Raw genomic sequence first — 17616 nt, forward strand, 5'->3', positions numbered from 1 at the left:
ACACACACACACAAAATATATATGTATATATAGCCAATCTCACTGCACATGTGTGAGATCAGCAATGAGATGTGCATGATCAGAAGGAGCAGCCAAGAGCCCCCCAGGATGCATGACGGTATCCTGGAAGGCTTTTTACTTTGAATAAAAGGGTTGTCTACCCTTATATAAAAGGTAAGAATTTTAGTTCAGGTCCACTTTAAACTGACCTGAGAGTCACAAATTGCTCAAAAAAACCTTAGCAATCTCTGGAGGAACCCTGGGTAGAAACACGGCTCTAAAACTTTGCTATCTGTACACTATAAGAAGCTCATGTATTTCAAGCATATAATACTCATTGCAGCAGTTTATCCAGTAACAAAGGCAGAGGGAGGTAAAACCCAAACAGTAAAATACGATATTGGTGCTTTTAGTAAACTGAGTGTACCCTCGTTGTACATTATAAAACTCCCCTCTGCTGACTGTAAGCTAATGGATCTCCCAGGGTGTAGAATTATACTGCACAAACCGAGAAGCAAAAAGATCCAATTTGAAATTAGAACGTTAGGCTCTAATTAAACGTTTAATGAAAAATGTGTACATTTACCTGACATTTTACAGAACCTACATGACTATTACCAATAAAACAAGAAAGAGCTGCGACTAATTGACTATGACAACCAGCTGGTGTTTTGTAAGCGATCAGGCATGTTGGAATTTTTTTATCCAAAAAACGCTATTTGTCTTAATTGGTACAGAGGCTCTGCAAATTGGATGGAACGCAACATGCATGGGCTACCAGATTGTGTGCTGGGTGAATGGATGCTAACCCACTGTCCCAACTGCTCACTTCAGATCAATCCAAAACACATGGGCAAAAAGCTTTCAGGAATCTGGGTGAAAGGGAGTACAAAAATAAAACAAAAGAGAGAAAGGTAACAAAAAAGGAAACCTACCTATCCTCTAATATTTTTGATATTGATAGTTTTGCCAACCCCACATTTAAAGACAAATTGAAATAAAGAGAGAGTGAAAGTCTGTTTTTTTGGCAAGCTAAAGTATATGATGTAGATTACATTGAACATCATATAAAACACATTAATTCAGTAATCTGCAAGTGAACAAAATTAATAGGTCAATGCCAAGTGATTTTAGAGGGGATATGAGACCTTGTTACTAGACAAAGGTATCCCCGGATGCATAAATAGTTTATATATTGGTAACGTCCAACACGTTTCACCTGTCTGTTTCCTCACAGGATCTGCGAGGACTGTTATATATTTTAGATCATGAGAAAATTTCTCTAATTTCTCTAAAGTGTGTGAATAAATTTTCACAAAAAGGGACATTTGGCAAAGATCTGCAGAGTATCAGCAGATGGAGGTGCTGCAAGCATAGAAGACAAGGGTGCAGCTTCCAGCACCTCCCATAAAATCAGTGCTCAGCCAGATATCAGGCATTCTACACTCCCAAAAACACAAAACAGAGGGGACATTGCCTACTCTTTATTTATTTATTTTGGTCCAGTGGTTTCTGGTAATTTTTAAAGTCCATGTAAGCACCCATAAATGCAAGAAAAGGTCGAGGATTTTTGAAAAAATGTTGGAGAATACCTAGTACCCAAATGCATCTGGTATGGTCTCCAAATATAATAATGAAAATAACTCTGCATGTAATTATTATTATTTTGTATTTATATAGACTATTTAAAGTCACATCACCCAAAGTTTGTAGTCACGTCAACAACTGTACTTCAGAGGAGCTGACAATCTAATGTCCCTGCCATAGTCATATGTCATTAACACAATCTAAGGCTGATTTGAAGGGAAGCCAATTAACCTAAATGCATGTTTTTGGGAATGCAGTTAGGCTAATTGGCTTCCTAGAGGAATCCCATGCAAACACGTGGAGAATAAAGAATCTCCATGTAAATAGTGGCCGTGGCCGAGATTTGAACCCCCACCCCTACGCTGCAAAGTCCAGAGTGCTAACCACTGAGCCACAGAATATTCTCAGAGTTATGGGGAAATGTTATCAAAGGTAACCTAACTTCATGGTGATAAAAAGGCAGATGACTCCCTGCTCATCCTTCTCCAAATGAGATACAACTGCACAGCATTCCATGATTTACCCAACAATTACAACAACTGTGTAAAGCATAAAAAAAAGCCACCAAAAATAACTAAGCATTTTGTATTTAATAAGGTAGGTTAATATGTTCTGAATGTACACAGAAATGTTCTTGCACTCTAACAAGCAATCAGAAGATTCCTTTTGCAACCTGGACTACAGGCGGATTGGCCATTATGGCAGCACATTCTCTCCTCCAATCATTAATTTTTTTTATTCATTTAGTCCCTCTCCAACCAATTATCAAAAAGTATTTATATAACATCAACATATTACGCAGCGCTGTACATTAAATAGGGGTTGCAAATGACAAACAGATACAGACAGTGGCACAAGAGAAGGAGATGGCCCTGTCTCAAAGAGCTTACAATCTAAGAGCTGGGGAAACAGCATACAATAGAAGGGATTTCGGCAAATGAACTCCCTACTCCACTACTTCTTTACACTTACAAGATCGACAAAAAAAAAAAAGCAAATTCAAACCCTTAATCTACATTTTACCAAATCTGGCATCACATCTTTTTTTCTTGTATGCATTGCAGGGTTTGATGCTGGCAATACTAAGCCATTTCCATTCAAAATAAAAAGCATTGTCAGCCTGCCATGTGCTCAGCAGCAAATGCAACCATCCAAATGTTTAACCCCAGAAAGGCCTTACTTGGGTAGATTGGCCATTTGAAGCGAAATTATAAAGCCGCTTTTTAAAATCAGCAATTGTTTTTTTTTGCCTTCTTCAACATCATTTGTGCATATATGGTTTTATCTGGGATATGCTGGTTTGTACTTTTTATTTCCCCGAGTAGTTGGACTTTTATGTCCTATGTCTAACTATATACCTATGTGCAGCCCAGCATACGCAGCTGGGGATGTGCCTGGGGTTACATCATCCCGGGCTAATCAAGAGACCCGTCTAGAGGAATAGGATCAGGTGAAGGTGGCAGCACCTGCACCAGGGCTAGAACAAATAATAAAATTGCAATCAGGCTGGTAAGGATATTTTTCATTAACCCCCCTAGCAGTATTCCCGAGTGTGACTCGGGGTGGATTTACTATGCAAAAAGCGGTAATCCCAAGTCACACCCGGGGTCGCTTTAAACTTACCCACTTACCTTGCTCCGTTGGCATCCACCGGCATCCTGCTGGTCCCCCGCAGGTCCAGGGGACACGTCCTCCCCCTCCTTTAAGTTTATTAATAAATTTATTAAATATTGGACATATTTCGGTGAATTGTGTCCTAAGAATTATAGCCTACAATGTAAAATACATTTCCATGCAAAAAAGATGTAACGCTTTTTGCGTGGAAATACGGAGAGAATTAGAACGCTAGGGGGGTTAAAGAAAGGACATTGCCTGTCTCTTCTGTAATAAAGAACCTGCCTGGTTCCACTTTTTAAAATTTTGGAGTTTAGTTCCTCTTTAATACACCAACGATTTGATGCCTTTATAATTTAATTACACGATAAAATTAAAATAAAGCCTTTTTTTGTTTTTGGCCCAAACCAAAGCCCGCCATGTGGTATTAATGAGTTTCCTTCATATATTCAGTGATGCATTATCTGCTCCGCCAGATCCCACAGCTACATATGAGGCAACAGGACCTGACAAACGTTATGACACCATGATTGTTATATGCCAGAAGATATGAACATTAACTCTGACAAATACTAAATAAGAAAGTGAATATTAGAAACATAGGAGCCTCGGAATACCTGCTGCTGCTTGCTGACAGTCCTATTATTATTATTATTATTATTATTAAACAGGATTTATATAGCGCCAACATATTACGCAGCGCTGTACATTAAATAGTCCTATACTTACAGATACTCAGCACTTCTCTTACATTTATAAACCTGCATCCCTACTCCGCTTCTATTCTCCCTGCACCATATTTCTCCTCATCAATATGATCATGATATTTTTTGAAAACTTTTCTGTTTTCATGATTTTATTTTCTGTGTGCAAGGCAAGCAGAGCACAGCTGGTAGGAGGAATCAGCAGGGTGCTCTTCATAGCTTTTTAAAAACATCACAGCACCTTGATTCATGCAGACAGCCCTGGGTAATGTTCAGCTTCCAAGATTATTATGAATGAAATCGGATTAATAAAATGGATGAGCAAGGGGCAGTCAGGCTGTGGAGGAAAGGACTAGATGAGGCGTTACATACTCCAATCAATAAATTAGGTGGGCCCTATATGCTTTGCTGCAGCTTCTAATGTGAGATGCTCAGTAAAACCAGACTAGGTGATTTAACTACAAGAGAGAAGCCTTTACAAATGTTCCAAACTGAAGGAAAAGCTGGACGTTAGATTAAAGATAATAAAGGCAATAACTTGAGAAACTTTTCAGGGCCCATACAGATCTTGGTGGTGCATTAACATGTAGATGTGTAGTGTGCTAGGGCACAGATTGGAATATACCCCCAGCATTCTTTACTTGGTGGCAGCACATGGGTACCTGTGAGTTCACACATGTGCATAGTGGTGCAATTAAAAATGAATAGCACCACAATGCATTGCACGTTTTGGACATTACGATAACACATTCTAATGCAACAAAAAGACCTGAAAAGAGCAAACAAGAACACCGGTCCATGCCATAAATGTACCATTAAGATTCCAGAACCACAATACCTGATTGTGGGTTTATAAACATCCAGGATTGCTATGCCAAGCAAGGTTTGCAATCTTCTAGTGGTGTAAAATGCTGACCTGCTCCTTTCATTTGAAGCATCATCATGGCATTTTATAAAACTAATGCTTAAAAAAAAAAAAAAAATACAAATCCTGCAATCACAAAATACTTTTTGATTTGCTAGAAATCCAGTGTTCTCCGAACTTCTCATGTCAGCTGACTACACAACACATTGACTGCAATGAAATCTGAAGCAGTGCAGTCAGTCCTATCTCAGAACTGCATAGATCAGGCTCCCACAATGTTTTTAACATGGTGGAACCTTTAAAATAACGTTCAGGTCTTCAAGGAACCTCGACTATAATTATTATATTCGCAGCCCACAGTATATAACTGGCAAGTGGACAGAATGTCACCCTTGCCAAAAAAATCATTGGTGTCACTTAAACTGGGACCACAAATTTCTCATTGCTCAAGGAACCCCAAGCTATCCCTGAATGAACCCTAATTGGTAAACACTGGTCTAGACTCTTCTGCTGGACTACAGGATACCATGTTACGGAGACAAGACGAGTGCCAGGTATTCTGTAGCCCTACAGAAGAGAACTCTGGCACGGTTTATACGACTGCTTGGGATTTCTCTGCAGCAGAGGCAGCGTTATATCAGTCCAAACAAAAAGATAGAAGCTCATTGGACCGCTGCCAGAATCAACAACATTTTTCTGCACTTGCAGCTTTTTATTAAAGCCAAGACATGGGAAAATGTCAATATGTTGCAGAATAATATAAAATATATTCTTTTTATTTTTTCTAGACACGCACTTAAAAAGAAAGTTACTGAGAATCCTCAAAAAAATGTTAGTTAGCCGGCTTTCTTCAGTTTATAAGACCGTGACCCCAATGTTTTACAAGATGCAAAGTGATGTCAGAAGTGTGTAATTGTCCAAGGTCACAAAATACCAAAACTACTGGGCCAGCACAGTGGATAGTGGTCAGGATTTTATTATTATGAATATTAAACAGTATTTATATAGCGCCAACATTACAGTAGGTTATCAATAGCAGTCTTCCCAAAAATCACAATGTTATCCCCTGCAACCAGAATGAAGACTTCACTTCAAGGGTCTCTGGAAAGGTGCACAACAAAACTTTTATATTCAAATCTCTGAACAGAGGGAACGGAATCAAATTGGTGGTTGTGGAAATTTGGTATTTCTGTGTGGAAGATGTAGTAGGTGTGTTAGGAAAGGGACTGAAATGACAAACTACTGATGGACTATTAGCAGTGTTCTCCCCAGGCCCTTTTAGCTGGGTGCACCACCCGGCACTTTTCAGTAACCACTTGGCTTTTTCGGGGTCACAATACAGAGGCTGATTGAACACCAATTAGGTTTCATTTTTCCCCCAGAATTGTGCCTTAAATATTCCAGAACTCAAAATGATGTGATTGTAAAGGGTTTTATGGCCCGGTGCACATCGCCAGCAGCTGTGTCCTACTGTCAGGGACACAGCTTTGTTTTCCAGATTTATCCTTGAAAATATTCCAGGTTTCTTTCTAACCGAACCCATAACAAAACCTTCGGATTGTCAAGTTACATTTTTCTAATGTCAAGCACCAGCCTGAACAACGGAGTGCAAACCATAATCTACATAATCTATAAAGATAGTGGCATGGTGCCTGCAGAGTCCATATAGAGTTCTCTGCATAATGCTGCAAAGCTAACCTTGTGATTGGAGAAGAGGCTGGTCACATGGCTTTCATAAGTCTGGTGACCAGACTGTCTACTTTTTTTTGTTCCAAATCATAACAATAAAGAACTTTGTTTTGTTTTTTTACCTACAGAAAGGCCATACAATTGCTTTATACTTGGAGTGCTACATGTCCCTACAATGTACATGTACAGTGGTGGTGGGGACAGTATTTACATACAAATATAAAAGAAAAAAAAATGTGTGGCTTTTTAAAAGTCAAAACTTTTTTTAATTAGCTGTAATTCCCACTCCACTTCCATTGACCCGATATCTCTTTATTTTAGTTCAAGTGCCACAACCGGGAAGTGACTGAAATCTCTCCAAGTTTATCCCTCTCAGGTTAAACCCCCACCATAGGAGGATTTCCTATTATCCGCTGTTCACAACTTTAAGATACTAGATCACAATCACTTTATATCCAAGTCACAGATGATATCCAAACAGAGGGTAAACCACCAGCACCACCTTGCAGGAAAGACAGGAATAAAAACCTGACAGAGGTTATAAACCTTCTACGGACTATCCAAGTCAAAAAACATTATGCTCTTCATTTATACTCCAATTTAGATTCCATATAATGGAAACTTGATTTCACAGAGGCCTTTAATAAGGATAAGGAACATGTTCAGTATCATTAAATCTCATTGGCTGCTCAGCAACATTTTAGAATTCATAGTATGATCAGTATATATATATCAGAAACCAGCCATGCCAACTGCCAACAACCTGACATGCACAGAACACTGAAAGGGATTTGATGAGAACCAAATGCCAGACTTTAAGCAGAACCTTAAAGAATGCCACTCCCCAAAATATCACTTTTTTTAGGATTTGTTCAGATGTATGGTAGGTAGTTCCTGGTGTGCCGTTCTAAATCCTGCAAAGGGCAGATGATGTTTGATGCAGGAAGGTTGCCATAGTATGCCTGGTTGTAAACCAGTAACCAAAACTCTTCACAACTGTGTGCAAGCAGAAGTCCAGCTTTTTAACCAACTAACAAAAATTAGCTTCTTTTCCATAGCGTACACAACCTGCACAAAACACACATCGGGAAGGAATTTTTCCCCTATTGGAACAAATTCAGTCAAGGTTTTTTTGCCTTCATCTGGATCAACACTGTCCATATGATTTTTATCTGAGTTAGGTTTACTTCCTTAGTAGATGAACTTATGCATTTTTTGAACTTGACTATGTAATACTTAGACTCTGGAAATGAATCAACAACTGCAATGTGCACGTCAGGGATAAGCTCCGTACACACTTCCAATAGTTAGCGTTGGAAACGTCCAATCGTTCACAAAAAAGGTGACCAACGACGCCAATGAACGAGGATTGTCGGAAATGAACGACCGTCACGGCGGATCTGAATGGCCGACGATCCTTCGCTATCTATTGTGTGTACAGTCGTTTAGTGATCGTGCATGTTTCTGCGGTACACTTTCTCCTTTACATGTCACTCCCTGCATCGTTCAAATGATTGTACCTAGCGTGTGTACACTATTGGTGGATTATATTTGAACGATCGTATCGTTACAGCATGTACAGGATTGTGCACAATACGATCATTCAAATATAATCGTGCTTAATCGTTGATCGGTTGTAATCGCTCGTTTTCTAACGATAATTATGGGAAGTGTGTACCTAGCTTTAGGTCATCAATGGCTGCCCACTAGTTGAAGAGGGAAGACATGGACTTAAAAGCGGTAAAAGTAAATGCAGCACTGAGGGAGAGTGGGAAATTATTGCTGAATGAGAGAAAATCCATAAGGAAAAGTTACCATCCTGTGCAAGCTATGAATAACCGCACATAATTATTATTATTAATATTATTATTCATAAACAGTATTTATATAGCGCCAACCAATTACACAGCAGGGTTGCAAATGACAGAAAGACACAGACAGTGATAAAGGAGGAGGAGAGGAACCTGCCCCGAAGAGCTTACAAATCATTAGCTTGCAGTTTGCTTCACTTTAATAACTTTATTGTTCCAGTCTTTAATAAATATATATGAAGTTAAAATATAACTTATATAAATAATAACTTTATTGTTAAGTCTGTAGGTCATCTACATTCATCAGTGAATGTTGGGCGTCCTTTTCAATAACTTGCAATGTTCTGTGTAACTTTTTGATCTAAGTCTAACCTATTATCAAAACTTGAGTTTTTTTGCCTTTGTGTCCCAACACCTCAGGATCCTTGCATTTTTAGGATCTGTAAAGGGGCAAAACAAGGGAAATCCGCTTGTATTGCAGAAATTAACATTGCATATTTTTTTACTTTGCGCTATTGCAGCCTGACCTATAGGAATTATTACCTTGTTCGGGGAAAATGCTTCAGTGGTTATGTTATTTTTGGCTGGGGCCCAGCCTTATTGTGGCTCCATAACAAAGTGAAACCAAATCAGAGAGGAGCTCTGGGAACCCCGAAGACACAAAGCATAGTTATTAGTGTCAAAGTTTTCTATGAAAAACAAGTTATTTGTTAGCCCTTTGCTATAGCTGCCAATCAGTGCATCTAGTTGATCGACAGAGACCTGGTAAACATGCAAAGACAGTGGAGGTACACCATGGGGTATCCCGTCCTAAATGATAAGTATTTGTGGGTCTAGATGCTATTTTCCATTATAATTATTAGCAGCAGCACACAGAAGATGCAGAAAAGTTACCTTCAGATTAAATTTTAGGTGACCTCTCTTTTCATTGGGCTTCAATGCCCTCCCAGGGCTGCATTGGCATAAATCTGGTGATAGAATACATATCATTATGCAGGGGTACAATTCTATAATAGGATATAGTAAGCAATTTTTAAAATAATTTTTATAAATGTCTTAAAATAAAGAATTCTGCAATGCCACAACCTGCTTCCTTCCCTGCTCACCCCTGTTGCCATTCAAATGCAAATGGTGACTGGTATTGTAGCACTATTATTTAAAAGCCAATGGGATTCCCCAGCTCCATGAGGTCAGCACTGTTTGTTGTCAATGTAAATATCAGGTTGTTCAGTAAAGGCCAGGTCCAGGATCTCTAAACCTAATATGACGAGAATATGGTGATACCCAAGAATAGATATAGTATTGCCTGACATGAAATTTGTGATAGTCAAATTTATCAATATCTTCTTACACCCCTAACCTTCATACCAACCCCACCAACCACCAGTCAGTCCATACACAGCTGAGTCTTTGCTAGTTGGCACCATGTACCAGCATCCTTACTGTCAAACTTTACCATCAAATCCTGCTTCTCCTGCGCATGTACCCCACGGCTTTTACTCTGAGAGAAAAGTTCTAAGCAGAGTGGAGAAGTTGCCTTCAAATATTATCCCGTTCTAATCAAGCAAATTCCTGAGCATCCAAATTTAAGCTGAATGCTCCTCTTTACCCATCCATGCATTCCTACCCCTTGATAATGACGGGAGTGTATGAGGATCACAAGGAAAGCACAAGCACTGACAACACCAGGTACCCGTTCTGGGCAAAGCAGGGACACCAAATGCTGATGCAGAACTGTGCAGGAACTTAAAAGAATTTACACATATGAGCAAGCTTTCTCTTGCTAACCTAAAGTTTTCTTCTTGTCAACCCAACTCAAATACCTTGGGTGACTCTAAAAACCCTCAACACCTATGTAACCCCTTTAAGCATGTACCTGAACAGGGGGCAAAAGTACTTTAACAGTCGCAGGCTAAAACCTCAGAGTAGAAAAATGATTTTGCAGTTTTCTTAGTGACTTCTATACACACAATACTATAACTGACAAGCTGTCGGCGGTGACACGAAGGCCACAAATATTCACTGTTTCAAAATACGACACTAATCACAACAGAAGCAAATCAAGGGGAAACACGGCAATTAACCTGCAAATGCAAAGTTCTACAAATCTATTACAGGAAAAGTACAGAATATTTGAGGGAAGTGAATATTACCATAATGGCACATTCACACCTGTCCTTCCCAGAGTGTTATGTCAAATATTAATATGCACTGTTTTAAGGCAGCCCAATAAATCAGAATCAGAGGAAACCAAGTAATAATATTAATCTGCTGGTGAACTCCCAGACCTGTACTGTGGGAAAGAACAGTAAAGAACAACCACCGTGCATCACTGGAGGAATTTAGAACTGAGCACCTACAGCTTGCCCTGTGTACACATAAGGACACATACTACACAAGCATGTTCCTTAACACAATTATCAACACTGAACACCGCATATACACCAAGCTCATCTGTATATCATGTATGCCTAATTTATATCAAATGATCAAATCCCAAAAGGGTATTTAAATTTATACAGTGAAGGTTAATGCCCCCCTTCATTGAATCATTCAGAAAATTTACACAACAGGAAATAGGAGGCATCACTCGAAGGGGAGGAAAATTCTTTTTTTTTCATTATTTTATTTTTGCTTAAAAAGAGGATCATACCCACAAAGACATCATAGACAATAATAGGCAGACCTGAAGATCTGACCCCCCGCCCCTGCTCTACCCGACTTTTCTAACACAGGGGAACCCTCGAAATACCTTTCAGGTCTTCAGGGAACCCCTTCTATAATTACAATATCCACAGCTCACTGTTAGTGTGGTGGTTAGTGAGAAGAATGACCCTGGCTATTTAGAAGAATGTCACCCTTACAGATATCCAAAAACATCATTGGTGTCACCTAAACTGACCTGAGAGTCACAAAATGCTCATTGCTCAAGGAACCCTCAGCAACCTCTGGAGGAATCCTGGAGAATCGCTGCTCTATCCAATAGGGACAAAAAGTTTTCCATTTTTCATACACTTTCCATTATGAAGTTTAATACCTCTGAACACAATGCTGCAAGTTTTCAGGCTGGCTGTATCATCACCACTTACACGGACACAAAAAGCTAAAATTCTGATTTTCTTATATGCCAAAATGCACACAAGGTTGGGTAGAGTATAAAGGTATTAAAATCCTGCCCCCCCCCCCTTTTCTTTTTTTTTGTTGTCTCACTAAGGAAATTTTACTTCAATTCCTACTTCTGTGAAGAAGTAAAAAATCTCCCCAAAGTAAATTTCCTTCTTACTTTTTATCAGAACATCTACCCTCATTGCATGATAGATCCTCACCTTTCTTGGTGACAACTCTGCAAAGTTGGATTTCCAAAAATAAAAAAATGTGTGAAGGTCAGCAATGGCAGCATAAACTTCCCCAATGTTATCACAAACTTTAAAAACACAGTTTTACCTTAACATACACTTTGGGTGGGAATCAATTACTGCCACTGAAACACATGGACCTGGATGATTCCCACTGGGGAATGTTTGAGAGAATGTTCAATTCCCTGTTTTATAAATAGAGGCCTTTATGTGCATCATGCCAAGTGATGCATAACTGTGACACTTTCAGGTGCTCCCTCCATGATGCCTTCATCTGCATCACCTTTGTTAAGGCATCATCCAGGGTCAGCCGTTACTTCCTGGAGATGCCAGGTCAGAGGTGACACCGACATGTAAACTCCAGTGCCCGGTTGTGTTCACAGATCAGCACATGTTGCAGCCTCACATCATGTGATCACCTTAAAGTGACAACACTGCAGCCTCAACACATCTCAGCCCAGGCGTTGTCACTTACCGGGATACCAAGGAAAGCTTTGTAACAAAATATACAACACATGAGGCACAGCAAACATGGACGTCATAGAATGCGAGTCACGGAATACCCAAACAAAACAGATACCGATGCTTTGCCAACAATGCAATCATAGACACAAGTGCATATTGGGTTGGTATATCACAATCTGTACAAAATCTTTCATAGATATTCCAACAAGAGTAAAGGGATAGCTATTGAAGATTGTATTATGTATGATCAGCTTTTACTATATTATCTGTCACCAGACTGCAAGGCTGGGTACACACGGGCAAATATTTTACCCCTGCTCCAAATAAATGATCAGATCTGAAGTTTGCAACCATTTCCAAGCTACTTGATTGGTTGTAAAGGAACTCCACGTGTTTGTAAATCTCAATCGGAAGTTGATGTTGTATCACAGGTACACATCTGACCAATCACTTTCCAATTTTTCTGGGAAGATGATCAGATCAGTGGGGTAGAATGTTGCACATGTGTAAGATTTTGGGGCACCAAAACCATAATCATATCCTTTGCTCAAGTGCAAACCTTCCAATGTGCCCGTGTGTACCCAGCTTACAATTAAAGGTGACACCTGTTCCTACAACAAACTGATCAGATTGGTCAGTCAAGCGCCAATTACCTAGCCTAAGGCGAGAGCTGTCATCTGAATTATCCTTGCTTGTATGCGCTCTATAGAAGATTGTACAATCAGATTGTAGCTTGTAAACTACAAAAAACAACTATTAACAAACCAGCAGATCCAATCTTTGTAAAGTTGGTGTTGTTCCAGTCCCTGGAAACGGAGCTGGTGTCCTAGCAACAGCGCCCCGGATACAAGCCAGTAACTTGTTCACATGATACCCATCACTGATTTTAGGCCCCAGCTAGGGCCATGTTGGGGTTAGCAGAAAGTTTTGTCACGGGCCCATTACTGTTGGGAAACAGGGTCCCAGCCTGGTTGCCACGGGCCCCGCTCCCCAGCCTGGTTGCCATGGGCCCCACTCACATCGGCACATGCAAAAAAATGTTTGTTTGTAAACGTGGCACATGTTGGCGATGGTTTATGAAGTATTCTGGCTCACGTTGTGGAAATAAAAAAAGCAACACTTTACAAAAAGCGCTAACGCACGTGAATTGAAGCGCAATCAACGCACAGTAAACGCGATACACATGGTGTGAATGCAGCTGGGGTGTTCCAGCTGTTTGTATGGCAGGTGAGACTGGAGGTGTAGGCCTGAGCCAGGTATCTATGGGCAGATGGCAGTCACTGGGCACATACATGTCTGCTATATACACACACATGCAGAGCAGCACATATGTGTGCCATGACTATTAGCATTCTGCATCCCCACCATACACGGATCAATTCACTGACTGGAACACCTCCACGCACATACATGCCTTGCTCTCTGAAGCCATTCCTATTTAAGCATTTTCATGCCCTTTAAGCTCCCAGCATTTCCCCCCTACTCCTCCCCCACTTGGTACTGCCCACACCACACGCTTCAGTGCAGTGGGCAGAACCATAAGGGGCATAAAGGGGGGGGATCTCGGAAACCCCAAATACAAAACCCTGAGAGGGAACTAGAGGAAGCGAGATGGAGGAGGAGGGGTTAAAAATGATAACCCTGATTGAAGATAAGGACTGGCACCGCTCCCGATGTGGACACGTTTACAGGCAACCCCCTCTCTCTCCCTCCCCTCACAAGCACACACAAAAACCAAAGGGGGAGAAAAAAAATCACAGTTTCATTCATAAGAGATGCCCAGGAAGGGGATGGAGGGCTGACACGGCTCTACAACGCCCTAGGAACTAGCGGAGACGCCGCAAATTAAAAGTTAAGAGGAGAACTTACCTAAAATGGCCACTGCTGCAGCCAAAATACAAACAGCTATTATTTGGTGAAGTTTAGCACAAGACACCCTGCAAGGACAACCTAACATGGCGGGGGAACGCCTCCCCTTTGCGTTCATTGGCCGCTGAGATGGCAGGGCGCGCCGGAGCCGGCAAGCGATTGGGCGGCGGCTTGTCAAACAAGTGGTGGTCGTTTCAAGGTTGGCTGCCGCGTGGTTATTGCTTTGCTCCATTGTGCTGCTATTTGCATGGATGAGAAGTGCTCTGTGATTGGCTGAGAGCTGTAGAGGAGGAGGGGGGTACAGTGTGTGAGACAAGGGGGGGAGGAGGTGCTCAGGGGGGGTCCTGCTGGATATTTGAGCAGCTTTTTCCTGCTGCCTTCATACTAATCTCTATCATGCATTTCTGAGCATACAGACCCCAGGTGTACTGGGGAGGGGGGCAAAACTGAGGCCTGCTGGGTAGTTTGGTGCTGCAAAGCAATGACATGTGCTGGAGAGAAGCACACCTCACCACTGATGTCATGTTCTTATATGAGCACAGAAGGGGAGGCTGCCTCCAGGGTGGCAATAGAAGTGACCCCAGCACTTGGAAGGTGGAAAAGAAGAAGAAAGAAAGTTTTACTGGAGGACATAGAATGATAAGAAATAGGAAAAACTTTATAATAAAAAACTTAAGGAGGAACTAAACTCAAAAGTCCCCAAAAGAAAAAAAAAAACAACTTACCTTCAATCCTGCAGTGCAGTCGATCGACCTGGAGGTCTCTTCCATAATTTCCTGGCATCCATCTTTGCGCCGGGTGCCACCATCTTTTCTCTTCCAGGTTCTTCTTCCTATGTCACCCAACCCAGGAAAGAAACACTGCGCATGCTCGAGATCTGCAATTTTTCCTCACTTTTAACAAAAGGACTCCTTCTGCGCATGCCTGAGATGCTCAAACATGTGCAGAAGGAGCAGCCAAGAGCCTCCCGCGATGGGTGACGTGGAAAAGAATAAAAGCTTGTTTCGATTCTAACGACCATATCATCGTCATAGGCTGTACCTTACCATACAGATACTACAACTAACTAATAAAATATCGTAGCAGTATTTCTAATCCAAAAACTCGTGATGTCACCATCTCCATGGGGAATTTAATGTAAACTCGGGAATTTGTGTCTGGACAAACAGCCAAATTATTCCTGTACTTCAGATCACGGTTTTATGACAAATTCTTAATACACATTTATGGGTTTTTTTATTTCACTATTCAACGTGGTGTATGAGAGACATGAATCGACAGATACAAATTTGAATTCTCAAACCCCCTGAAGAAGCCCTACTTGGTTGAAACGTGTCGGGAAACAAGAATAACTAGGAATGCATGTCTGTGGTTTTGTACACATGATTATACTCTTCATGGAATCACTCTTTTTAGAATAGTAGGACTGTGTTAGCAAAAGGTTCTAGCACAGCAGAGGTTTGTATAGAATAGACCACAACAACCATCACCTAATAAACAATACATATAATTTTTGTCAACATTTGTCCCATTAAAGGCCTGTCTTTTCTTTCCTTTACCTCTATGAAATGTTTCAATATTTTAGGCTAGGCACACCATAATACTTACCTTATACGATATCTTCTTATTGGTTAAAGAACCCTTTCTCCTACAGGTTCGTGAACAACTGATTGGGCATGTACAAGTCAAGGGAGGAGAGCACAGTGGGGTGCTGCTTGCTCATTCTCTACCCTCCTTTCTCTAAAGATCAGAATGGGCGTTATTTGTTCATCTGTGAGGATTCAATTTCTGATCTTTCATGGCCATTTCCATGGCCATGTGTACCAGTTTAACATAAGACACATTGTACACTGATGCTATCCTTGCAAAGTGTATATAAGATTTCAATGTCATATCAAAACAAGCTTTTTTTAACACCAAGCTGTGATTGTGCAGCCAAAATCAAGCAGTTATGGGCATCTAAAGCCTCAAAGAGACATCAGGTTTCTATAGAAGGAAACACTTTTTTGTGATCAGTCCCAAGGACAGTAGAATGAGCTCTATGAAGAGGGAAAGGGGAGGATGCAGCAGGGAGCTTCCTGCTGTATCCTCCCCCAATAAGAAATGACAGTGGTCATCCATGACAGCCATTTAGAAATCCATTATGGTAGATCACTAAACTGCGTTAGTGGACTGCTGTACACATGCTAGAAAAAACTTAATAAAGTTAACGTATCATCATGCTGTGCTGGACTGATAAATGACAACAACTGCTATCTTTACCTATCCTCTCCCCTACATAGAACAGAGCACCTATGTCTTTACAACATTTTCCGCACCATCGCTGGAAAAGATCACGGACATGACAGCAAAACCTTCCTTCTGTTGTATTGAATCTATTCATGACAATGAGGTTGTTTCTTTATGAAAGATTTATTGAGATCTCACCTTGTGGCTCATTGAGAGCTGGAGCTATTTCCATATGGATGCTGCAATGTTCCATTTCCAAAGCCCTAACAAAGGAAAAAAGGCTTGTGTCCCCACTGTAGGGATATGTTGCTTTTTTTTTTTTTTGGTGTGCGCATCATGATTCATTTGGTAGATCTTTCATTTGACTAGGCTACCATAATCAGCACTTAATATTACACACTACTTATTTAGCGCCAACATATTACACAGTGCTGTACAAAGTCCATAGTCATAATACTAACTGTCCCTCAGAGGGGCTCACAATCTAATGTCCCTACCATAGTCATATGCCATTAATATAGCTTAAAGGTCAATATTGGGGGAAAAGCCAATTAACCATACTACATGTTTTTGGGATGTGGCAGGAAACCAGAGTACCCGGAGAAACCCACACAAACACAAAGAGAACCTGCAAACTCCATGCAGATAGTTTCCTGGCCGAGATTAAAGCTAATTTTCTTTTGTGTAGAATTTTTTTTCCTTTTAAGGCTAAACCAAAATTGGTAAGTTGTTCAGGCTGGGCCTAATAAGGGTAAAGAGAAGACATGAGAACACTATATAATAAACTACTAATACAGTCGTATCTTCTTCTCACCCACATTTCATAGGGCAGTGAAAGGACAGCAGAAGACTGATGGGGTCATGTCTCTGCTCACTCTGCTATCTCCCCCATCAGAATATTTGCCTGCAATACACCTAATTAGCTTTCAATGCTGCCCCTTCCACACCCCAACACATAGGCTAATTTTAAGTTAAATCTTGCTGCATTTTAAAAATAAAATTGAAATTTATTAAAAAAATAAAGAGCTGTTTGTGGATTTTATCGCTGCCTGGAATTCAGCTGCAATAAATGTCTGTCAAAAAGCTGTCAGTGTTTATGTACTGGCATTGATTGTAACCTTAAAGCTTTTTAAGAAAGCGGCTCTCATGAATTGTTTTCATGCTGCCATACTGTTGATTGATGATGCCTCTCTGTTGCTGGGAATCCCCAAGGATCAGCTTTTATAACAATGGTGGAAAGCCCCAAAGATACCGCTGATGGCAGAGATATGCAGAATTGTTCTGACCAACACAGCCTGTGACCTGTTGCTTTTTTCATCAAGTCTGCTGCTTCTCCAATCACTGTCCAGTCACCATCTGAGAAATGGAATGGACCTGTAAAGTATTACTTAACTGCAACACAGAAAAAACTCTATTGCTCAGGAAAC

General features: G+C 40.6%; 1 protein-coding gene across 3 annotated transcripts in view; it reads right to left on the reverse strand.

The window, feature by feature from the left end:
* Positions 1 to 14196, reverse strand: part of CHD6 (chromodomain helicase DNA binding protein 6) — an 80204-nt gene extending 66008 nt beyond the window's left edge. For 2 of the 3 annotated variants that reach the window (XM_072403659.1, XM_072403656.1), the window contains exons 1-2: positions 13961 to 14196; positions 9165 to 9238 (exon numbers count right to left, since the gene is read on the reverse strand). The gene's annotated coding sequence lies outside the window, so the exon portion shown is untranslated. The remainder of the gene's footprint in view (positions 1 to 9164; positions 9239 to 13960) is intronic. The other variant, XM_072403658.1, reaches the window with a different exon arrangement.
* Between the last annotated feature and the right edge of the window lie 3420 nt (positions 14197 to 17616).

This window comes from Pyxicephalus adspersus, chromosome 3 (genome assembly GCF_032062135.1).
Source record: "Pyxicephalus adspersus chromosome 3, UCB_Pads_2.0, whole genome shotgun sequence".
NCBI lineage: Eukaryota > Metazoa > Chordata > Amphibia > Anura > Pyxicephalidae > Pyxicephalus > Pyxicephalus adspersus.